This window comes from Capricornis sumatraensis, chromosome 21, assembly GCF_032405125.1.
Source record: "Capricornis sumatraensis isolate serow.1 chromosome 21, serow.2, whole genome shotgun sequence".
In the NCBI taxonomy this organism is placed as follows: Eukaryota; Metazoa; Chordata; class Mammalia; order Artiodactyla; family Bovidae; genus Capricornis; species Capricornis sumatraensis.
This window is the reverse complement of record NC_091089.1, coordinates 31,513,281-31,530,561: the sequence shown is the minus strand read 5'-3', so window position 1 is coordinate 31,530,561 and position 17,281 is coordinate 31,513,281. Positions and strand designations below refer to the sequence as shown.

At 40.3% G+C, this 17,281-nt stretch overlaps 1 protein-coding gene across 1 annotated transcript in view; it reads right to left on the bottom strand.

The window, feature by feature from the left end:
• The window catches only part of CDH2 (cadherin 2), a 242,442-nt gene that overhangs the window by 89,541 nt on the left and 135,620 nt on the right, over positions 1-17,281 (bottom strand). The gene's annotated exons all lie outside the window — the stretch shown is intronic.

Sequence of the window (17,281 nt, the reverse complement as noted above, 5' to 3'; positions counted from 1 at the left end):
CTTCTTTTCAGGTTCAAAGTCAATTTCTTTAAATAGCCTGTTTTATATGCATACACCACCTTTTGATAATTATTTCATGGATTATAGTTTAGCCTTTTAAACAAGTAACTTTGTTGAATATCTTATTGTTCTTCTAGGCAGTTTCAACTCTCCTGATGTTTGGCAAATTTTTACAAAATTAATGAGGCTAACCTTCATTTCTCAGACTTGCAGAGTTACTTTAGGTTAACAGAAACATCTTATTTAAAGATGACTCAGAGTCAAGGACATTTAAATTTGACTTTAACTTGAGGAAAATCTACTAAACTCAAAGTAGATCTTAAATAAGAGAGACTTATGCAACACATTCTTAATCTTAAACACATTTAGGCAATTAAAGGTTAATCCCACTGAAAATAAGTTAGGTTTATAAAATATAGATACCTGAACTAAAATGTAAAAGGACATTAATGATGTTTTTCAATTTATAAAGTTCCTTTTCATGGCTGCCTGATATTCTGTTTTCTTCCTCCCTCCCTTCCCTATAGATGTCTGTCTTCCTACAAGGAAGGAGCTGAAATCTAAACATAAACAATGGCAAGCATTCTACCATCAAGGAAGTCATAGTTTCATGTGAAAATTTCTCTAGCAAATTATGTGAATTAAGATGAAGATCTACATAGTGGGGATATAGGTAATTAGGCCAAGAAATTTAAAAATTGAAGTTGACATTTAAAAACACGATTAAATGGAGTATCACAAAAAAGGCTATTATTTGCCACAAAACACCTGGCTTGTAAACTTTCCACTTACTTGCAGTTTGTAGGAAAATGTCTACAATATACAGAAAGGGACCAACAGAGCCTGTTGCAAAGCATTAGCAGCTGGGCTTGAAGATGTGCAATTCTCTATACTTACCGCACTAAGGCAGGCAAAGGAGAAATGTGGCTTTTACGCATTCCTTCCTTAAACCATCATCCTTACCCCCAGAGAATACATCTGTACAGTTATTTGGTGGTTATGTTTTAGTTTGATTTTAGAATAACAGAAATTCATAGCATCACTGACTTCTTTTTTTTAAATATAAAATCTGCTTTGTACATAAGCGGTCTCATTTTATGATACTTTGTTTGCTGGTTTAACTAAGTCACTGCTAGTGGGAATGAATCAGGCAATTTTGGTTACCTGAAAGGAAAACATAGGATTCTGCTCAGCTCTTTCATTTCTCCATGAAGATACACACATAGCTCTTTAATCAAAACATGCCATTGAATTTCCATTTCCCATAATTCCTTCTGCTTAGTGAACAAAGTCCTAATAGGTATGTCAGAATAAAAACAGGGATAAAGTTCTTTGGAGTGGACGGAAATGCCTCTGCAACTTTTTATAACTGGAATACTGACCGTCAGCAAAACAGAGACTGGGTGGCTCAACAGAGTCCACATTACATCTGATTCACTGATCCCTTTCAAATTCTTGCCCCCAACCTCTGTGCAACACAAAACCTTCCTGAGCTCTGCCGGTCCTTTTGTCTGTTTGCAAAACAAAATACAACAGAAGAATAAATTCTTCAGTGAAGGGGGGAATAGCATTTCGGTTTGGCATTTCTCTTCCTTTCAGTTCTCTTAAGATGCCTGTTCTAGCTAGTTTAGGGACCTAGTCACTCTCCATCACCTGTTACTTGGCAAGTCGTTCAGTTAAAAACAGCTGTAGCTCTTCTAGCTTTCTCCAAAGAAGCAACTTGGATGAAAAGTCAATAATGAAGGTGCTTTGTGTCCCCAGCAGCACTCAAAGTACTTCTAAGATCATTAAGACTGGTAAGGACTCGTTGGTTTTATACCTGGAATTGGGTACAAATCTAAGATGAAATGCCAAAAAAGAGTGTGTTGGAGAACACTTGTTAAAAGCATAAAATTCCATAAAGAAATGTCCTCCAGACTCTGCTGCCGCTGCTAAGTCGCTTCAGTCGTGTCCAACTCTGTGTGACCTCATAGACGGCAGCCCAGCAGGCTCCCCTGTCCCTGGGATTCTCCAGGCAAGCTCCATACTCTAAATGCATCTAAAAGGAAAGATGCTTGAAACGTAAAACATACCTACCAATAATTTTGCTAATGTCTCGATACAATACTCTTGAGTGCTTTGTTGCTTGGATTTCTATGAATGTTCAGCACACCAAGAAACTTTACAAGGTCTTCAGATGGGCTTCTTACATGAAAGCAGAACTGCTTTTAACAATAGCTTGTTAGATTCTGTCTTGCTCTGCAACGTCCTCCTTTCCACAGTTAACTTTCCAGTTCATAGCAAATGCGAAACAGTTGATTACAACATGAGACTACCATGGGACCCAGCGAGGAATTCTCTAGCAGTATTCTGGGACAAAATTTAACCTTGGAGGATTTGGGGAGGTGAGACTAGTTAGAAAGGGAATTCTGGAATAACCCAGAACAAAGAAGACTTATGAGATATCCAAGAAAAAGCCAAAGCTAACCATTGCTTGGTTAATATACAGAAAGTGAAGTCGCTCAGTCGTGTCCGACTCTTGCGACCACGTAGACTGTAGCCCACCAGGTTCCTCCATCCATGGGATTCTCCAGGCAAGAATACTGGAGTGGGTTGCCATTTCCTTCTCCAGGGGATATTCCCAACCCATGGACTGAACCCAGGTCTCCAGCATTGCAGGCAAACATTTTAACCTCTGAGCCACCAGGGAAGCCTTAATATGTAGACAGGGTAGTGATAATATACAGATTTCACTGGTGGTCCAGTGGTTGAGACTCTACCCTTCCAATGCAGGGGGCATGGGTTTGATTCTCGGTCAGAGGTGTTCTGCATGCTGTGGAGTGTGGCCAAAAATAAATAAATTAATTGATTAAATTAATTAATTGATTAAATAAATATAGGGACAGGGTAGAAGATTCATCTACAGATTTAGAATGGACAAACTGTAGAGCACTTTTAAAGATTTGGGAGGCAGATGTTGAAGACTTTCGGGGCTGAGGAAGAGCAAGCAGTGCTTTGGGACAAAGGACCTAACAAACCCATAGGCTGGAACTGGAGTGAAAGCCGAAGACTCAGTGCTGGAGCATGAGCTAGGGCTCCAAGCCACAGTGATGGCAACAGGAATCCCAAAGAACACGTATTCAAACAAGCGGCTAAAAAGCAATTCTTGTGAACAGATAGCTAATTAGATGTGAGGAGGAGGAATGGCCGTGAAAGAAGCATAGAAAGTCTAAAAAGACTTAAACGTTTTGAATCTAAAAAAAAAAAAAGAAAAGGAATCAAAACGGGCTAAGGAGGAAATAGTTTCAAAAAAGACTGCTTTTCAGAACTGCTGATTGAATTTAGCATTTAAAAAATATATGAATCGTGCATCTTCTAAATGCCTGACGTGGGGCTATGTAGAAGGAATTCATAAACAGATAAGGCCACACAGATCTTATCTGAAGGGGCTCTTAGTTTGATTATAGTGACAAATCGTGTGCTCAGCTGAAGTTATGGGGATGGGGTACCATCTTGCAGGGAGAGTCATGTCTAATCTAAAATTTTCCTGCTGAGATGATCTTCTTTATTTGTCTTATTGACAGAAAACATCTGATAGCCATCTCATCCAAAGGCATCTCTCCAAAAAGATAAAAACTTCCTGAGTCAAACCCTTGTCTTTTTCCCCCCTCTTTATAAAATCTGTTCGCTTCTTTACTCCTGGACCTTTGGTAACGTGTGTTTTTCTCCGTGGCATCATATTCTAACTTGCTACTGCTGCTGCTGCTATTTAGTCGTCAAGGTGTGTCCTACTCTTTGTGACCCCATGGACTGTAGCCTGCCAGGCTCCTCTGTTCATGGGGTTCTCCAGGCAAGAGTACTGGAGTGGGTTGCCAGTTCCTTCTCCAGGAGATCTTCCCAACCAGGACTCAAACCTCTGTCTCTTGCACTGGCAGGCAGATTCTTTACCACGGAGACACCAAGGAACGCCTTGTGTTATCATGCTAGGTCTCTTTGGTCATGTTCATCTCTTTGTGACCCCTTGGGCTGTAGCCCACCAGTCTCCTCTGTCCATGGGGTTTTCCAGGCAAGAATCCTGGAGTGGGTTGCCACTTCCTCCTTCAGGGGGATGCCCTTACCTTTTCCAAATGTAAAACTTACAAAATTAAATTCCTTATGAACTCCCATGCTGATGTAAATTATCACCAACAGTATTAGAGGACCTGCTAAATGTAAAATAGTTGTCCATTTTTGTAACTCTTCGGCAGACTTGACAATTTCTTGTGAGCCTAAACATCTTTGGAAGGATTATCGATCCTTGAGCCATGCATGTCCCGTCATGCACAACATCTCTGGTATTGTATGTAAGGTAGCAGTGGCCCCTGAGAGTCCTCTTTTAAGTTCTTGGTCCCTTGCTTACTGCTCTACCAGATCTATGTCTTGGGTCTAATGTCACAAAGAATGCCTTCATTTCTCTTCTTTCCACAGCCACTGAAAGTGGCCTCCAGTAGGGCCATAAGCGATACTGCCTGGCCTCTTGCGTGAATCCAGTTCTGACATCTGAGGATTCTGAGGTTCGGCAGAGGGTAGGGACATATGAGGCACTGGATGGCAGGTGTCTGAGCTCAGGGCACACCGACACAGTGGTCCCCTTCACTTGGCTGCATTCTTTTAGTGCTCCTTTCAATCTGCTCTTGGATGGTGGAGGCTGCCATTGATATTTCAGTGATTCCCAGACAGGACCCTACTGGAAGCTGGTAACTCATTCTGGCCTGAGCAGGCAGCAACTCATATTTCTACTTTAGAAATGAATATGTTATGGCTTGGGGAGTTGAAACAACCTGCTAGAGGTCCCACAACTGTCAAAGAGAACAAACTGCCATTATTAGGGACCAAATGAACTACAAATAATGATATAGGGTCCTAGCTCACATTCAGTTGATGCCTTGTGATAATTACTTATTTTCTGCTCTATCAGTGCCAAGTCTTGGGTTTGGGTTTTTTTTTTTTTTTTTTTTTGTCAACTCAAGTTCTTCTCACCACTAATTTGTGAGGATAATTTCCTTCCAATTCTACTAGTTGTAGGGATAAGCAATTCTCCCAAATTTGGAGTCTTGTGTGACTGTGAAACTCGTCCTGGAATTTTACAGTGATACTGGAAGCACAAAGGAAGCAAAATTAAAGTAAGTCAACATTCCTGGTACAAGAAAAGGAGATTATTAGGCAACCAACAAGGAGTCAATGTCTTTTAAACTACACTCTGATGATGACGCATGCTTAACGATTGTCATGACTGACTAGGGCAATGCTCCAAATAGAAGCAAATACTTTTTGACTAAGTGAGCACAAATAAAAGTTGCAAATAGTTTTTATCCTGAGAACATCTTACGATGGTGTTACTGAAGGATAAGTATTTATTTTCTTAGTTGCAGCCAGTGATGGTTATTGAAAGTTGACTAAGCATTTGTGTCGAGGGCTTTGGGGTTAAGTATACAAGCAAGTGTATGTCACGCTGTTGTCCTTCCACTTGCTCTGTCCTTTGCAGTTTGGCCACTGCTCTTTAGCAAAACAAACTTTATCAGCTGTACTGTCTAATTAAGATAATCACAGCCCCACGATCCTATAACGATATGGTGCATGAACAGCTACAAAACTGCCGTCACATAAGCAGAGGGTAAATTAGGATTTCTGACAGGGCAGTCCTCCAAAAACTTGACGCCAGTGGGGCGAGGTCCACATCAGCACATCAACAAAATAATTAACTCGTTTCCCAGTAGCTAAATTTCCATGAGGCACGGAGCATGGTGATTTTTTTAGGTCAGTGCCCTGCTAAACACTGTGTTCTTAAGATCTGCATTCAACATAAAAATTCTTAGTGTTGCCCCGTTAACAGAAGTGTCAGAAACAAGAGCATCCACAGGTCGCAAAACTGATAACTGCTTGAAAAACGTCAGATGCAGAAAGAAGAGGAAACGATTAAAGCAGAAGCTGAACTGACACAGTCCAGCTGAGCTCTGTAGCTCTGGAATTCTACAAAACCTCACTAAAGCGAATATCACCCTACTAAGTGCAAGGGTATTAAACACAGGACACCAAGATGGGAAGCTCCAGTCCTGCCCACCTCCCCCCCCTCCCCCAGAGACCCACAGGATAGTAAAAGAAAGATAAATACCAAGGATTCTAGCTCATTATTCTCATATTGAAAGATCGTTGGCCCATTGATTCAGCGATTATGCCAGACACACTATGTACACTATCTCATTTAATCCTAAGACTAATTCTAAAAGGTAGATAGTGTTTTAGAGATGAAAAGAAACAGGAAACAAGTTACAGGGGGATAAAGTACCAGGTCCAAGGTCACACAGTGGTGGAACTAGTATTTGAACATGGGCTGTGTGATTTGAACATGGCTTGGTACAATTTTTCAAAAATATTTCACTGCCTTTCAGTTTTGGAAGAGGAGTCTATAGTAAGCACAAGTGGAGAGTAAAAACAAAAGCCATGAATCAATATATTTATGAATAAAAATATACTTCCCATAGAAACCACACTAGATTATACATTTATAAAATAATGAAATCTTTATCATTTGATATTCTTGAGATGATCTCTTTTAGTTGGCAAGTTTGTGAAAGTGGTTTCCTGCAGTGAAAATCTGTTAAAATAAAGTATCCATAAAATAAAGTATCCATTGGCACCTGAGCTTCATATATATATTTTTACTTTTCTTTAAAAACATAGCAATTCATTTAATTTCTCACTAGAATCACACATCAAGCTTTATATAAAATAAGAAGAATGGACTGCTACTTACTGAGTACTTTCTGCTTTAATCAAAGCCTGAATCAGACCCAAGACTCACCAGGCAAAGTGAAAAAAAAAAAAAAGGACAGTCAGCAGGCATCTGTGTGTTTTCAATGGATAAGTGTCCATGACAACAGGAAAAAAATGCCACAGCAGTGCAAGCGACGCTGTTAGCAGACTCAAAGAGATTCGGAATAGAATTAGCCTAGAGATCAATCCACCTCCTTCCCTTCCTTCTTAGAGTTGAATCATTTCAGCAGAATTAAGAAGCGCTGCAGAAACAAGGACCTGCCTCTGCATCACGCCTATACCTGTTCTTGAGCTGATAGAGGCCTTGTGTGAAAGTGCTGCCCCCCTGGCACTTTTCAACAATCCTCCACTTTACATATTCTCCTGTAATTCATAAGCAGGTTATAAAGTTCCCACTCACAGTAAACATGAATGAAATGAAAACGTGTGTTTATTTTCTACAAATGAGTCACATTTGTATCATTTTATCAAAATGTTTCCAATTACCTTAACTCTTTAACTTTGATTTCATTTAAATACACTTTTTTTTTCATTCATTAGCTTGATGGAGGTATAACTGATGAATAAAATAGTGAGATATTAAAAATATACATTGTGATGATTTGATATACATGTACATTGTGCAAAGATTCCTCTCATCTAGTTAATGAACATGTGTCACCTCAAAAACTTTATATATATATCATGGTGAGGACCTTTAAGTTCTACTGTTTTAGTGAAATTCAATTAGACGATACAGTGTTAACAACTGTAATCACCATGAAAGAAAAGGAAACTGTTAATTGCTCCGTTGGTGTACAACTCTTTGTTACCCCAGGGGCTGTAGCCTTCCTGGCTCATCTGTCCATGGGATTCTCCAGGCAAGAAGACTGGAGTGGGTTGCCATTCCCTTCTCCAGGAGATCTTCTGAATCCACGGATCAAACCCAGGTTTCCTGCATTGCAGGCAGATCCTCAGACTTGACTCACCTTATAGCCGAAAGTTTAAAAACAAAAATTTTTACTACTGAAACAAATGAATTAATATCAAGAATATTTTTATCTTTAAATAGTCATTGTTAGTTTTTTTTTGTTTTTTTAGTTTTTAATTATTTATTTTTAGCTGTGCTCTGGGTCTTTGTTGTTGCATCAGGCTTTCCCTAGCTGTGGTGAGTGGGGACCACTCTTGAGCAGGGGCTACTCTTTCTTCGAGCGCGGGCTTCTCATTGAGGTGGCTTCTCTTGTGGAGAACAGGGGGCTTCCGTGGTTGCAGCACTCGGGTTTAGCTGCTCAACAGCATGTGGATTCTTCCTGGACCAAGGATCAAACCTGTGTCCCCTGTATTAGCGGGCGGATTCTTAGCCACTACGCCCCCGGGGAAGTCCTGTTCTTAGGTTTTGATATACCCTTTGTAGTTACAACTGAGAAATAGCTGTCTACTAGGAGGGCATTCATCATAAAAATAGGAAATATGAAAGCTGTAGCTGGCATATTTGAAACACCAAATTGCTAATAAGCACCTTTTAATAATAACAAATGTGCTTTTATAGTTTGCTAATACATTTTATTGTTATTTTTTGACTGTATGTATAAAGGAAACAAAATTGTGAACATTATATTTAGACCAACTGATTTTTTTTTTCTGTTGATTCACAAACAAGCTTTTCTGTTTTTATAATACCCAATAATATAGCATTGGAATTACTGGAATAATACTTTAGGAGTCCCTTTTACTTCAAGAGTATTCTGGGTTAGAGGTTCTTTGGTAATTCTGTGATTAGTATTTGTTTGATAATAAGATCCACTCTTTACAAAATAATATAATTATTGCTGTACCTCTATTGATGGCCTGACATGACACTCCCAAAGCACTGACATACCTTAAACTTTGATAAATTCTGTTTTCTTATGATGAAAGTAAGTAGACAAATTGCATCACTCTACCATGTTATAAACTTATCTGTTCATTTAGCAATTACTTACTGAACACCTACCACTTGCTAGGCACTGTTATGAGCCTTAGGGATATAGCAGTGAAAAAACACACCCCCATTCCCACAACACAGGATGTTTTTAAATGAATGAAGGCAATGTGTGCATGGATTGATCGTAAGATTTTGAAAACATAATTTTAGCCTAATTTCTGTAAAAAGCCTATGAAATAAAGAGATTCCATCTTTTTCCATTAAAGAACTAGAAGAACAAAATGCAGAGTACCTAGAACTAGTAAATTCTAGTGGGAATCTCAACCTGGCAGAGCAAGGGAGGGATGGAGCCCCTTCCTACCGAGGAGATAAAACGTGGCTCTCTGGAACACAGGTTTGATTTGGAGAAGCTGGTGGTGGTTTGTGAGTTTTAAGGGTATTTAAATAAGCTCTTTAGTGGCTGATAGCACCGAGTTTTCATTACATTTCATTTCACTTCTAATTTCATGGCTTTTCCTTATGAAATAAATATTCCACTATTCTTATGGTCTGAATCTTTGGAAAAATAAAATTTTTGTTTCAAGTTAACGAATAAAGGAAAGACAGAAGAAATAATCTCCCTAAGGCCAAAAGTTTGACAAGAGACCGGAAAGAGCTGGAGAGCCTGGTTTCCAAGTGAATAATCTCAAGTGACAGGGTCAGCGGTGAGGAACCACCCCCAGCTGGACTGTTCATCTTTCTCAGCTTCTTGGAATTCTGCAGAGAGATACACAAATCCAGGGACCTGCCGATAGCCTGTTAATTTTTGGCTGAACCCTGGAGGAGAAATTCCACAAACTGCTCCATTTCTTGTCTGTTAACCTTTTACTTTGTTTCTGGGAGACTTTCTTGGGATACTTCCAATAAACAATCCCTTTGGCTTAAGCTGGTTTCTGTTACTTGTAACCAAAAGGACATTAACATTACATCCCTTTCCAGTGTCCATTCTGTATATTTCATTTGAAATCACTTCCTTCTTTTTTTTCTAATTACCCTGCTAAACATTCACTGTTCCCTCAAGCCAATAAGATAAAATCCAATCTGCCAACATTCCAATATTCTTCGTACAGCTCTCCACTCCAAGTGTACACACAGCCTGTCACCACTTCTATCCCTTGCGACCCATTTTCCTAAAACAAAATAGTGGAAAAGACAGTGGACATGATTTTAATGATATATGTTTGGTTTCAATGTTGGACCTGCTAATGATTATATGTGGAAGCTTGCACAAGTTTTCTCACCACTCTTAAGATGTAGTTATCCTTCAATAGAGTGAGGGTAATCATATATTGTTTCTAGAGTTATACTAAAGATGAAAAATAATATATATTTAATATATTATATAATATATATATATTTATACACACACACATACAAAAAACTAGCACAGGGTCTGGGGTTTTGCTGGTGGCTCAGTGGTAAAGAATCGCCTGCCAGATGAATGGATAAGAAAGCTTGGTACATATACACAATGGAATATTACTCAGCCATTAAAAAGAATGCATGTGAATCAGTTCTAATAAGGCAGATGAAACTGGAGCCTATTATACAGAGTAAGGTAAATCGGAAAGAAAAACAGCAATACAGTATATTAACACACATATATGGAATTTAGAAAGATGGTAACGATGACTCTATGCAAGACAGCAAAAAGACACAGATGTAACAGACTTTTGGACTCTGTGGGAGAAGGCGAGGGTGGGATGATTTGAGAGAATAGCATTGAAACATGTATATTACCATATGTGAAACAGATTGCCAGTCCAGGTTCAATACACGAGACAGGGTGCTCAGGGCCAGTGCACTGGTATGACCCTGAGGGATGGGATTGGGAGGGATGTGGGAGGTGGGTTTAGGATGGGGGACACATGTACACCCATGGCTGATTCATGTCAAAGTATGGCAAAAACCACTACAATATTGTAAAGTAATTAGCCTCCAATTAAAATAAATTAATTAATTTAAAAATTTTTTAAAAAGAGGAAAAAAAAATCGCCTGCCAATGAAGGAGACTCAGGTTTGATTCCTGGGTCGGGAAGATCCCTTGGAGAAGGAAATGGCAACCCACTCCATTATTCTTGCCTGGAGAATCCCATGGGCAGAGGAGCCTGGCGGGCTACAGTCCATGAGGTCAAAAAAGAATTGGGACACAACTTAGCGACTAATCAACAACCACACAGAGTTTAGCATATAGAATGTTTTCCATAAATGACAACCATTTTATTTCATTATGACTTAACTCTGTATCTTTAACCCTGAGCCTTTTCTTGAGATTCAGAGTCACAGATTAAAGGGCCTCTATGTAGAGAGACCTCACATTTCAAATTCAATCTATCCAAAAGGAAAATTGGTATCTGCCTTCCTTTCAAGCTGTGTTCTCCTACATCCCTTACTTTGAAGAATGAAGGCTATCCCCATCCACCAGTCACCCAGCCACAAGTATGGTCACCTTGAACTCCTTCCTCATCCAGCTGGTCTCCCTGCCCTGTTAATGTGACCCCCTTAACATCTATTGATCCCATCCTCTCTCCATCTCAGGGCACACAGATCTCCTATGCCTCTCACAATAGCTTCCTACCTGATACACTTGGCCTTTGTGGCATTCACCAAATTTACCCTTTCAACAGTTAATGAAGATGTCTTTCTAAAATTCAAAGTGGATCAAGTTTAAATCTATTAATAGCTCTCCATTGATTAGAGAATCAAGATGTACTCTTTGGACTGTTACACACGTCCTTGATGATGCGGCCGCAGCCTAGAGTTAATTCTCTCATTCTCTCATCGTGCCTTGTTAGTGAACTCTGCTCCGATCACATCCCCTTGCTTACAGTTTCTGAACCACATCAGACTGCTCCCATTGGTCCACCTGACTGGAACGCCCTTCTTTCAGCACCCTGGCAAGTGGCTATGCATCTTTCGAGGGTCATTTCATTTATGAAGCCCAGGAAGATGGTAAACCCTTTCACCATTAGTGTTCCAACTGTAACCAGTTGTAACTGTCACCTTAAACACCTCCATCTCAGCATTCACACTTGAATTTAATGTGTATTTACTTTTCCAAACTGAAGGGCAGAGCTGTGCCTTTTTCCCTTAGGGTCACTGGTGATTAGCTCAGGCCTGACCCATAACAGGCCCTTAATATATACTTGCTGAATGAAGGTAGGACTTCCCAGGTGGCACAGTGGTAAAGAATCCGACTGCCAATGCAGGAGATAGAACAGCTACAGGTTTGAGCCCTGGGCCTGGAGGAGGAAATGGCAACCCACTCCCATATTCTTGCCTGGTGAATTCCACGGACAGAGGAGCCTGATGGGCTACACTCCGTGGGGTCGCTGAACAGTCGAACACGACTGAGCTGACATCAGGGAACTCAAAATGAAGGTAACAGAGACAGCTAAGGGAAGTTAAAATCTGAATTTCAAGAATGAAAAGTAAAGTTCAGAGTATGTTTTGGAGTATGTAGACATTCAGCATCTCACAGGACTCACAATAATACAGAATATGGTAATTGTTTATAATTACTGAACTGAATGATTGCTATAATTAAGAAGACATTCATTCCATCATAGTTACTCAGAATACCCTATTAAAGATAATCACATGTGTGATGAAGCTGACACACCATTCCAAAACGGGTTGAGTCAAGTATGTATTTTTGTAAGATGGCTATCGTCCCTTCAAATGACAATTTAAGAGACATGTTTTCTTGTCTGAATAATTTCAATGTGGTGCATTACTGAGGAACATCGGAAGAAAGTTTATTCTTACTGTGGTAATAACAACAACAACCTATGTTATTAGGAAATTTGGACAACTTTAGTGTAAATTTGCATAATGTCCTTAATGGGTAATGAAAGTTTTAGAAGAAAATTGGAAGATAAAAAATGCACTGGGAGAAATTGTTTGACAGCTGATTAAAATAGAGAATTATTTCTGTAAAAAAAAATGCTGATAGCTATGCTATAGCAAAACATGAAGAAAATATGCAAAGATATGGTCGGAAACCAAACAAAAATTAGTATTTTTTGACATAGGATGATTGAGGGGAGGGAAGTAAAATAGAACTCAGAATTTCAAAGAACATCTTACATTCCTGAGTCAAATTATGTGGTAATATGAGACTTGGTGCTGAGAAAACCACTCTGCAAATTTATAGAATGCATGCTAGGTAACAGATCTACATACTGTCACAGACCAGAAAAAAATTGACATAATTTATCCATCAATTTCAACCTACTCAATAAAAAAAAACTAAAGGAAATGAATGGACATGTTAATAGACTTTTAGATGCACTATCCATTCTAATTCTAATAAACAGTTAAACAAAGTTTACACTTTCCAATGAACTTCCCTGGAAAGAAACAACATAATTTTGCATTTAAGATTTCACTTCTGTTGAACTGGAATAAGATATGAAAGTGTCAGGAGCCATGACTGACTAAGTGAAAGTAAATTTCTCCTTTTAAAGCTGCCTTAAGGCAGGTATACAATATCACCTTCCTGAAATGCAGTGGGAGGTTGGAAAAGGATGACGATGAATTTCAGGAAGCAGCCATTACTGGGATGTGTGAGAAACCAAAGGATTGTATTTGATGAAATTCCTAGAGGGATTCCTTCCACTTCAGATCTTCTATGGCTTGTGATCTGCCATGCTCCAGGCAGCTCACAAACAAATTACCATCACTTGCAGAGGAAGTGGATTCTCAGCTGAAGAAGAGGCAACTAACCTACAAAACAGCACTAAGAGATTTACCTAGGAGCTTGCTAGGAGCCAAGAAGAAATGAGATGCTGACAAAAGTTAAATATCTATCACAGAAAGCCTTGACCCACGATATTCACCGATGAGCGAGAAAACATGTCAAAATACTTTTCATTTTACATCCCAAGATGTTTTAAGACCAGAGGGTAAGACTGTCCTCCGAAGCACTCAGCCAATAGACTGCAATACTGATGATTACCCTTTTAAAACAATAATAATTTAAAGACCAAACAAACAGGAACTTGCCTTCTAAAGGCAGGCTAGACTTCAGTTCCATGAGTATCAATAAAGATAAAACCAAGTTTTCATCTGACTATGTAAGTTCTCATCACAAAAGATTTTAGATTGACTAAACAGCTCATTTCCATAGGCAGAATAATACTTTGGTGAGTTTGAAATGTGTGTTTTTTTTTTTTTTTAACCTTACTTTAGTGTTGAATGCCAACAAGTAAAAGGGGAGGGGCGCTGAAATAAAATTTCCCTTTACATTTTTCCTCCCTGTCTCTGCTTCTTACCTGAAATGATGGGCAAAGATTTTATCATGCTAAACATATACACACCAAACAAACAACCCCCCCCCAAAAAAAACCCAGAAAACAAACCAAAAAACTGTATACATAGAAACAACCCTGTCAAAATATGCCTCCTGTGGTGATAAATAATTTGGCTTTTATAAAGAATAACTGAATTTGATATGTAAGATCGGGCCAATGTCCCTAGAGCATACAAATCGGGTATCTAGAGACTGATATTAACATTTTTTTGGCATTTTTTCAAGACTACCATGTTATTCACGACGCTATTTTCCAGCCTGCGTGGAGCTGTTCCTATTTACTACATCAGAAGCAGGATACCCAGGCACGTGAATCTGAATGGAAGCAAAGCATGCTGAACCCTTAACTAAATGCGGCCGTCTCTCCACTTGGAGGCAAACACCATCAGCAAAAAAAACAACAAACTCAATTTCTGCTGAAACAAAAAACGGCAGAGCGTGAAATAGCAGCCTGCCATCAGACACTGGGAGTTTGATTTTCATCAATGGCAGCTAAAGCAGCCTTCTCCGCCCACTCCAGTACAGAAAAAAAAAAAAGAAAAAAGAAAAAAGAAAACAGACGATACCATCTGCAGGCAAGCAGGAAGACAAACCTTGCCAGTCCACTTGCTCCCTCCAGCACAAAACCCTCAGCAGCCTCCGACGCCCCTTTAGGCTCGATTTCTCTCCCTGAACGCGTCTGATGCTCTGAGTTATTGTACATTCAGAGGGAGACACGGTTCTTTTTAAAGACATTCTGCTGGTGTCACATCATATATTGGAAGAGTTTTCAACCGGAGGGCTCCTGATTGATTTGTTTGGGGTCATGTGGAGGTAAAAGAAAAAGTCTGAAAAAAAGAAGCACTTAAAAGTGGTGAGTGGCGAGTCCAACCAGCAAGGTGGATGAATTTTAAAAGCTTCCTCTGTGATGACTAAACATAAACGTGCCATGGGCACACAGTGGTACCTATGCCAAAACAACAGTCACGAGTTGCTTTACAGCTGTTTCCAATTCACCTGTTACAATGCTGAACAAGCTCCTGAAACTCTGCCTTCGGTGAGAGAGGAAACTCTCCACAAAGAAATGAAAAGAACAGCAGAAACAGAGACTGCAGCAGGACTAGAGGGCAAGTAAGATGGAATAATGAAGACTGATTAGTAGAAAACAGCCTCAGCTAGATGTGATCATTAATGATACCATCAAGACTACCACGTTATTCACAACGCTATTTTCCAGCCTGCATGGAGCTGTTCCTATTTAGTACATCAGAAGCAGGATACCCAGGCATGTGAATCTGAATGGAAGCAAAGCCTGCTGAACACCAGCATGAGAAACACCAGCGTGCTTTGCAATTTTTATATGCACTTGTTCGTTGGGCTTCATTTATTGATCATAGCATGCTGAATGTTCTGTCGCTCAGTTGTGTCCAGCTCTTTGCGACCCTATGGACTGTAGCCTGCCAGGCTCCTCTGTCCATGGGATTCCCCAGGCAAGAATACTGGAGAGGGTTGGTATTTCTTTCTCCAAGGGATCTTCCCGACCCAGGGATCAAGCCCAGGTCTTTGGTGTCTCTTGCACTGCAGGCGGATTCTTCACCGCTGAGCCATCTGGGAAGCCCCCAGAATAAACAATCACCACCCAGAAACCTCAGCTATATCCTGCAGACCTGCTCACTGCTCTTAGAAACTGTCAATGTATAATAATGTAACCAAATGCAGTTAATAATGATGATGATGATAATCATTTTAATCATTTGAATCATTAGACAGGAAACATTCCCTCGCTCTTCCCCCTGTTACAGGCAGAATATTTTTTCCCTATTCCACAGATGCTGGGCTTGAATCTGTGTCTTGCTTTGCCATTGCACATGAGTGGACCTGACCCAGGCCAATGCTTGACACATGCTTGCACTGTGGGGTTGCCTTCTCGGTAGACACCATCACTTTGCAAAGGAACATGATCTGGCTACCAACAGGAGGTTGGGAATGTGGAACAGAGGGAAACTCAGTCTGCAGCTTGTATCCAATACCATCTTGGAGTAGCTGAGCCATGCCCAGTCCACAGATCCATGAACAGGAATAATGATTGCTGTGTCTGCTCCAGAGTTTTACAGGGGTCTGTTATGTATGCAGTATTATTTTGACAGGAGTTCACGGGGATAATAGTATTAATAACAATATGATTAACACATCATCATCAATAGTATCCGTATGTTAAGTACATGAAAGTGAAAGTGTTAGTGACTCAGTTGTGTTGGACTCTGCGACCCCATGATCTGTATGTAGGCTGTCAGGCTCCCCACCCATGAAATTCTCCAGGCAAGAATACTGGAGTGGGTGGCCAGGTCTTTCTCCAGGGGATCTTCCCAATTCAGGGATCGAACCTTGGTTTCCTACATTGGCAGGCGGATTCTTTACCATTTGAGCCACCAGGGAGGCCCATTAAATACACGGTATGGGGTGAAATGAAAATATAGAGATTTCGTTATTGCTGATAGAACTTAGCTAAAAACCTTAATCAGACTGAACCATTTTAGTTTTACCCTATCCTCCCCTTCTCCATTCACGTAAGTGGTGGTGGTTTAGTTGTTCCGTCATGTCTGACTCTTTGCGATTCCATGACTGTAGCCTGCCAGATTCCCTTGCCATGGTATTTCCTAGGCAGGAATACTGGAGTGGGTTGCCAGTTCCTTCTCCAGGGGAGGTTCCCGACCCAGGGATCAAGCCTGCTTCCCCTCTTTCTCCTGGGTTGCAGGTGAATTCCTTACCGACTGAGGCACCAGGGAACCCCTGGTCACGAAAGTAGCTGCTGCCATTTCTCAAATATGACATCCCAGCCTCGGGGTCTCAGGCACTAAAGCAGTCACCTTCTATTCGCCTGACTCGTAGAACAATTCCCTTTATGTAACTTTATCCCGCTCCTGATGAGGGAATCAGGTCTCACAGAGGTTAAGTAACAGACCACAGAGCTAATAGGCTGCAGCTCTATTCAAGTAGGTGCTTCCTTAATACTCTCCATATTTCAGTAAAGTCTTTTTTTTTTTCTATTTAAGAATGTTTAAAAGAGGAACAAGTGAACTCCACAGGGGAGATATAATGTCTTTCACTTTTGTCGCTCTCTAGGGACTCATCTGGCCCTGAAATAGCTCTCCCATTCCCACCCCCAGATGGCCCACTCGACAAGGACAGGCCCCGGGGGATGCCTGAAAGCTCTCTTCTTGCAAAGCAGAAGTACCGCCTAGAAAATTCCTAAG